We start from the raw sequence: 8,833 nt of genomic DNA, 5'->3' as shown, positions 1-8,833 counted from the left end.
AAAAGCTGTGAGCAAGGTGGTTTAGCTTTCTTGCAACTAGGTTTTGTGGCAATTTTTTGAACACAATTTAGAGATTCAGTTGCTATGTTGATAATTGAACATATACATAATATATTCATAAAATTTATATATGTGTGCCCAATTTATGTATGCACACATATGCTAATAAAACTCTATGCAATGGTAACACATAATTATTGTGACTCCCTATTGAATAAAAATAAAGTTAGGTAAAGTATTATATGATATCATTATGTACAATTAAGGTAATAATTTGCAGTATTTCTCCTTTGAGAGAGAAAGGGTGGGTATGGGTTTGCCAGAGCTTCTTGCTGAATCAAATGAACTCCAGACACATGCATTACCTTGTGTATGTGGCTTTACCCGGGTACTGGGGAATTGAATAAGGGTCAAGAGGCTTGTCACAAATGCCTTTAAGCATGGCACCATCAACCCAGTCCATTATTCCTACTTTTAATCTTGAACACATTTCAGTACATTCAGAGGATCTGAATTACATTATGAGAATTATTTAGGCCCTTAGTCACTGCAAATGAACTCCAGTGCATGCACCACACTGTGCATTTAGTTTGCATAGATCCTGGCTTCTTTGGCTTTGCAGTCAAGTAACTTAATCTCTAAGCCATCTCTGCAATGCAATATTGACTTATTTTATTCAAATATACTTTTGTGCCACTAAGAATGTCCTCATGGGTTGGTGAGACAGTTAAGTGGTTAAGGCTCTTGCCTTTGAACCCTAGAAATGCAGGTTTGGTTCAACAGTACTCATGTAAGCCATAAAACAGTGACTAGAGTCCCTGGCACTTCCATTCTTTCTATCTTTCAAATAAATAAGTAAATAAATATATTTTTAAACATAATGCCTTCATGTAGATATTGTTATTGCTTTGTTTCCCTAGGTAGGGTCTCACTCTAGCTCAGGCTGACCTGGAATCCTAGAATTCACTATGTAGTCTTAGGGTGGCCTCAGACTCATGGTGACCCCCCTACCTCTGCCTCCCAAGTTCTGGGATTAAAGGCATGCACTACCACGCCCAGCTAAATATATTTTTTTATTTTTATTTATTTATGTGAGGGAGAGATAGAGAGAGGATAAAGGAAGAATGTAGAGCGTGAAAATGGCTGTGCTAGGGCATCCAGCCACTGCAAATGAACTCCACACACATGTGCCACCTTGTGCATCTGGCTAATGTGAGTCCTGGCAAATCAAAGCTGGGTCCTTTGGCTTTGCAGAAAAATGCCTTAATCAGTAAGCCATCTCTCCAGCACAATTTTATTATGATTTTTTTAATTAATTAGTTTTGCATTCAGCAAATACAGTCAGTTTGGTACCATTATTAGGCTCATCCGTGACCTCCCCCTCCCTATTGGCCCCTCCTTGTTGAGGAATATGGGTCGTGTGGATTTAGCCCACAGTTATGGGTAAGATAAGTGTGTCTGCATATCCTGACCCAACATGTGGCTCTGACATTCTTTCCGCCTCCTCTTCTGCAAAATTTCACTGAGCCATGTTGGGTTCATTTTTGGTCTGCTTCAGTGATGAGGTGTTGGGGGCCTCTGAGGCTCTGGCTCTCTGATTTGGTAGGAGTTGATATTTCTCTGTGTTGGTTTCCTTCCCCCTTGTGCTGGTATCCGGTTCATCAGGAAAACAGCACTCTTGCTTGTTTGGCCAATTTTACTTAGTTTCAGCAGGTGTCCTTTTGAGGTATGATGGGGTGGCTCTCCCTTTAGGATCTGCACATATCTTTCTCTCCCCAGGATTTGCAGCGCAGCTAGGAGGTCGCCATCTTGGCTGGAAGTCTTATTATGATTTTTTTAATGATATGTAGTCAGTGGTTGTTTTACTCTAAGTCCTGCCAATTTATCTATTGTCTCACTTTTTATTTTTTTTTGTTTATTATTTTTATTTATTTATTGGAGAGTGACAGAGAGAAAGAGGCAGAGACAGAGACAGAGACAGAGACAGAGAGAGAATGGGCGTGACAGGGCCTCCAGCCACTGTAGACGAACTCCAGATGCGTGCTCCCCGTTGTGCATCTGGCTAACATGGGTCCTGGGGAATTGAGCCTGGAACCAGGTTCCTTAGGCTTCACAGGCAAGCGCTTAACCACTAAGCCATCTCTCCAGCTCTTGTCTGACTTTTCAATTGTTCTCCAACAAACATGACAAAAAAGTTTGACAAGGCAGTGGGAAGTGTCTGGTAGAATTGACAAGAATTGCTGAGATGTTCCAGAAATAGAGAGAGAATACTGCAAGACCTGAAGGAAGGAGAATTTTAAATGTGGGTATTCTAACAGAAGTTGCAACCTCTTAAGACTGACATGCTCACCCAGTCTATGAAGAAGTGGTCAGAATAATGAGTCTCTTACCTCTTCCCTACCTGCCATTATTGCCTACTGCATGACTTCCTCACCAAACATGTAACAGAAGGCTACAAATTCATCATGAAGATCAGGTCAACCTCATAAGCAAAAAGATGAGGAATAACAGGATGCAGACAGAGACACATATAGAAACATACTGTCTGCTTCCTTATTTTTTAAACTCAGGGTTCAGAGTAGCAGTTTGCATAGTTTGGCATAAATCTATTACTTTGGCTGAAATGAGTACTCTTTATATCAGTGTATGGCTTGTTTTTACTGCACTGTACTAGACTGTTCATCTTTACTACACTGACTCGTCCAACATTTCAACCATCTGTAGTTTTGAAACCCATTACATTTCTTTTCTTTCTTCTGGACTCCCCATGGCTATACCAACTCTTTGTTGAAGCCACTATCTTTTTCAGTGCATGGATTTTAGTGGGTTCTTAAAATGTCTTTTTCCATTTCTCTTGTTCATGGTTATGTAGACAGACTGATAGTTACCTGATATAACTATGTTCAGGCTGGCTACACTCACTAACAAATAACACAAACCTTTTGAAATTGATAATAAAATGATGATACTATTTCCTTTATTCTATATCTGAAGAAATTGGGAGTCAGAGAAACTGAATAAGTCAAGCTTATGAAGTAATGTTCAGCGTTTTCTTTCATTTTTCTTCACATTTTTATTTTTCTCTCTAAATTCCTTATAGACTCCCTTTTACAATGTCTAGCTAGACAAAGATATTCTGATTATGGAAACCACAGTGTTCCCAATATTTAAAAGATTTTGAAGCATTGTTATAAAGAAATGCAAATACTATAGTACATTTTGTTAAAATTGCATGTAAGCCTTCACTCATAGGCTAAAGAAAATCATTCCCAGATAAAATTAATCTAAAACAGGTATTCATGTGACATAGTGATAGGAAACACTTTCAGTTATATGGTAGCCATCTGCCTCACCTTGTTGTTTTTAATTATCCTGCTATGTTGAATATATCTTAATATTCTGTTAACTTTTGCCAAACTTCATCTATCATAGCATCTTTTGTAAGATATCTTTGACCCTGAGATGAGTAGGACACATCTTCTCCTGAGACAGGGCACAGATGACAGACCAAGGTATGGTTATACCAAAGCAGTTTTGGTGAGACAATGAGTTTATTGGGGTTACTTATAGAGAAGGGTGAGTGATTACTTAGAAAGCATGGATGAGTCAAAGGAAGCTGCATTACTGGAAAGGCCACTCCAGTGTCTCTGAAGCTCACTGAACAACCTACAGGAGCCACTCTTGGCAGCTCAATCAGTCTCAACTCCAAACAGTTGTTTCCCTCTCATATAGTCTTGTGGTGGTGGGGTCCTGCAACTCTTTCTTAGACTTGTTGAATCCCTGAGTCTTTGGAACTTTCATACTGCCCCCCACAAAAGAAAGGAATGTTTCAGTTTCTAATTAACATAACCTTGGGGAGTGTCTGAGTGACATATAAGTTTTATGTGTCCCTCATTTGACTTTTTGAATCAGAGCCTTCTTCCTCTTCATTTCAGAAGAATCTGAACTGTTGCATCTTGTATTTTCTTTTAGTTCCCTTATTTCATCACTTATTCAACATGAATGTAGTGGATTACAACAAGAAGCTGAGCATTCTTCTGTTTTAATTGATGCCAAGCACAGGGTATCCCTTGCTCCTTTGGACTATTGAATGGTTGCTAAGATGCATTTAAGAAGTTACAGTGGTAACATAGCATCCCAGTGTCCAACAGACTGCTATGCACTATGCAGTCTGATTGACTTCCACTTTCTTGAGTTATTTTGAAAGTGATTGTAGGATTATCCTTATATGACTTCCATTACACTGTTAACATTCAATTGAGAACATTTTGGGTTAGTAATACTATGATCCTATTCTTTCTAGATTCTTGTCAGTATTTATTTGAATAATTATATTTTAGTGCAAGTCATTGATAAATGGTGATAAATGTTAAACTGAACAGAACAGAAAGGCACCTTATGCTTTGCTGCTGGAAATATCTCCTTAGCAAAAAGGCATGTTTGAATATGTCCACTTAATGTGCCACCATCCTGCTTAATTATTACTTCAACCCATGATGTCAACCTGCTAACATCTTTTCCACACATATTATAGAAATAATGTGTTTTAACGAAAGTAAATTTTAAACCCATATATATCATATCTATTTCAGAATCTACTTAATAATTTGTTCTAAAATTATGTTTGTGATGTACTTCTAAATGTGGAGAAAATACTGTGACAAATTGATTGCAAAAATGGCTTAGTTCAAATTTCCTCACTCTATGAGGACTCTTGTATGTCAGCTTTACAGCTTCTTCAACCAAATGATGGACTGTGTTATCCTCACATCTGAATCTGGGTTGGCACTATGATTTATTTTCCAAACAGATGTGGTTGATGTCTCAGTTGGATAGAACCATTTTTAGGATTCCAGAAGACTTAATTCTTTCATTGTTCCCTGAAATTTTGACCCACAGTGAAAACAAGCTCAAAATAACCAACTAGAAGATGAAAAACCCCAATGGAACAGAACAGAGTTATACTGAAACTATTTAAACCAGCTAGCGAAACATAGCTAAATCAAAGTAAAAGAGCTACATATACACTTATGAAAAGGTAATGTTTCTATTATTTTAAGCCATTAAGTTTCAGTGTGGTTTATTGTTCACCAATCATGATACACCCTTTTTCCAGCTTCCTATGAACATTGGAAGAATGATTCATGTGATCCCTTATTGACATGTCTTCAGTTCTAATGACTATTCAGTAATTATTTATTAATTTACATTTAATCTCACTAACAAATTAATTACTATAGTCTACAGATTACAAAATTTTTAATCCAATATTGTAGTTAAGAAAGATCTTTGAGCCAGCTGTGGTGATGCAAAACTTTAATCACAGAACTTGGGAGGTAGTAGGATAGCTGTGAGTTTGAGGCCAGTCTGAGACTACATAATAAATTCCAGGTCAGCCCACTGGAGCAAGACCCTACCTTGATAAACAAAATCAAAACAAACAAAATCTCTGAAATGATTTCATTGCTTAAAGCTATGTAGATATGCTATATACATAGAACAAGCTATTTGATGAGAAGTAAAATTGCAGCGTATTTGTTATTACTTTATAAACAAATGTAATCTATGTAACATGAATTTACATACTATAATTGGACATTGTCAATATCGTGTCAGTAATTACTATTAAATTTATGTTCTTGGAAAGAAAAAAAAAAGAAATACAGAGTAACTCTTGGAAGAATTCTAAAATATGATTCTCCAAATCCGGACTCACAAAAAGTTTAAATGGTTAAGCTGAGCCATGAATGCCCAATCTAAATATGACCTCCATCCATCTCAGCTCTTGAAGAATACAATTCCGCTCATGAAGTGTATCTATGCTGTGTCTCAGCTGATTTCAAAAATATTACTAGTATTTTGAAATAGATAATTACCAGAAAAATAAGACTTGTGAAATAAAATAGATTTAAACAGCACATATCACAAAAAAAGGAAAATAAATTTACATGTTATTAAATTCAAAGAGCAATCCTGCTTCTGACTTTTTGTGGTTTTGATTTTTACACATTTCACTTGACTATTCGAATTCTTTCCAGGTCTAAGTAGTTTAAGTTCTTCATCTTTTCAGTAACAAAAGAACTAATCTCTATCACTGAAATATTCACCATTACAAAACATGATGTTCTTTCTCAGGTGTGATAGAGTCTCAGAACGTATGAATAGGTGACTGATTATAATAGGAATTACTTCTGTAGCATGCAGCTAAACAATTTCAGAATGTATTTTTCTAATACTAGAAGACAACTTTTAAAATGACACCCTTTACTTAATTGGAATTACTTTGATGGAAGTACAGATCATATCACTCATTGTGACATATAGTTTTAAATAATTATAATGATAGAAAATATGAAGATAACCTAAAGTCTATTAGTAATGTGGTAACTAATGTTCATGCAAGTTCAGTTATCAACTTGTCTCAGAGTGAAGGACACTCATAAGAAGAAAGGAATGTTTGAAGGCATGAAGGTCATTTTACTTGAGTATAAGCACTCCTTCTTTACATAGGATTTCACATAGAAACAGACTATGTGAGGCTTGATTTTGCAAGTGGCAAAACTAAGATTTATCAGTTTTGTCAGAGATTTAAAACTTTCAAAAGGTTGTCCTTAGACTTAAAACTGGAAGGCATGTTTCTTTTGATTATGAATATGGATGTTTGATTGGTTATATACTATAGAGGTATTCTCTTATAATTTAAATACTACAATACATTGAGTTTTTATATTAAAAAGAGATTATTTAATATTCTTCATTTGAATTATGAGATTGTCTGGATACAAATTCTCAGAATTTGATGTTATAAATGAACCTCAGTGTTTTCTCTACCCCTTGAAACTGAAATTTGTGAGCTGCTTTTTAAAAATCATGATTTGTCAAGGCCATATAAAATATAATAGAAGTAAGTAATCTATGACAATACTGGGACTCTATAAAAGCAAGTCATGCTCATGTCAATCATGGAATAAATCATAATGGAGACTAAAATGGACTCAGCTAATAACCATTAAACACAACATTTCTTTTTTCTTTTCTAACTCAATGTAACTAGAAAGCTGATAAATACCAGGGCTAATAATATTAGGTTGGTCACAAATATATAAAATCTAAAATTCATGCATGGCATATTGAGTACAGAAGTCATAAAACTATGTTTGCTTGATATGTAATTACTTTATACAATAAAACATATTACACTGAAAATTCATATTGCTGTCATATCTGTACTGAGGAGAAAGTTCAGTCTTGGAACGAACAGGTAAAGCAGCCTTCCTTCTCTGCAGTCCGGCTTTGAGCCCTACGATGTGATGATAGGAGTGAGCTATGACTTTCATGATGCTAAGCGAGGAATATTTTTTTAAGCATTTGGTATGCCAGTTAATATACCCTGACTAGCTAGGATATTAGGTTAACACTGCACACTGCTTGTTGTTAAATGACCCCTGATTAATGAAAACTTGTTAACAACTCTTCAAATTTCTTGCTTCTTTCCTTTCACATCGGATGTTGTGATTGTGGGAACATGAGCACAACGGGAACCATACAGTGAAATGGCAACTTCCAGAGAAAAATCCTACTTAGTCAACTAGTCCTGTCATAAATTCTATACATATTCACATTCTTTGAGATTGATATAAATATACCAAAACTTTGTATATGTTATTTGCCAGTCTTTTCAAAAGCTCTGAATCTACAAAAATACAATTTTTTATTCACTACCTACATGGAAATTCAGAAAAGCCTAGTACAGGAAATTACTGAACTAGCCAAGGAAATTTGGTTACCAACTATTACAAAAGATGAGAAGTACCCACATTATGTTTGTACATTTTATACAACTGAAGAAACGTAAAAAAAAAAAAAAAAAAAGCATATCTAGGAAAATATTGTCTGAAATGTGAATGTAATTTATAAATCAATCTGACTTGTTGCCTAGGAATATATTTGTTTATGTATGCAATTTTCTAAGCTACACACACACACACACACACACACACACACACCTATGCTGGTTTCTTTTCTTTCTTTCTTTTTTGATTGCATTAGATGGGCTTTTTATTAGTTTTGTACTCAGTGTATACAGTCAAGTTAGTACCATTGTTAGTCTCCTCCCTGTCCTTCCCCCTCCGCAGGGACACTCCTCATTGGGGAATATGGGTCGTGCATTGTGGGGTTTGCCATCAGTTATGGGTAAGAGGCAATGCGTCTGTACACTATGATCCAACGTGTGGCTCTGACATTCTTTTTGCCCCTCTCCTGCAAATTTCCCTGAGCCATGTTGGATTCATTTTAGGTCTGCTTCAACTGATGAGGACTTGAGAGCCTCTGTGTCTCTGGCTATCTGGTTTGGTAGGAGTTGAGTATTCTCTGTGTCTATCTCCTTCACCCTTGTGCTGGTACCAGGTTCACCAAGAAAGCACCACTCTTCCTTATTCCCCCAATTACTTAGTTAAACATATGGAATGCTTCATGAATTTGCATGTCATCCTTGTGCAGAAGCCATGCTAATCTTCTCCATATGGTTCCAATTTTAGTATATGTTTTGCTAAAGCAAGCACCTATGCTGGTTTCTTATGAATTTTATTTTACAAGTTATAATTTATTAGTTGCCCTTTCATCTTTTTGAAAGTATTAACAAATTTGGAGTGTTTAAGACAAGTGAAGTCAATGTCTTTTTCATTGCTAGGAATAAAAGCTATTCACAACTGATATTCAGTACTGTCAATCATTCTTTAATGTATGGTGAAGAAAAAGCATTTAAATGACTTGGGACATTGTTAAAAGGGTAAAAACAAATGAAATGTTGAGGTTATATCAACGAAAACTCAAA

The 8,833-nt window shown here is 35.8% G+C and overlaps 1 non-coding gene across 1 annotated transcript; it reads right to left on the bottom strand.

Annotated features, from left to right (window-relative positions):
* Nucleotides 1-8,454: 8,454 nt before the first annotated feature.
* LOC123453849 lies at nt 8,455-8,559 on the bottom strand. The gene has a single exon (XR_006633027.1). It is a non-coding gene; the product is annotated as a U6 spliceosomal RNA (small nuclear RNA).
* Nucleotides 8,560-8,833: the final 274 nt, after the last annotated feature.

The sequence above is a fragment of the Jaculus jaculus genome, chromosome 12 (genome assembly GCF_020740685.1).
Source record: "Jaculus jaculus isolate mJacJac1 chromosome 12, mJacJac1.mat.Y.cur, whole genome shotgun sequence".
Classification (NCBI taxonomy): Eukaryota; Metazoa; Chordata; class Mammalia; order Rodentia; family Dipodidae; genus Jaculus; species Jaculus jaculus.
The sequence above is the reverse complement of the archived record's forward strand: the minus strand, read 5'-3'. Positions and strand labels throughout refer to the sequence as shown.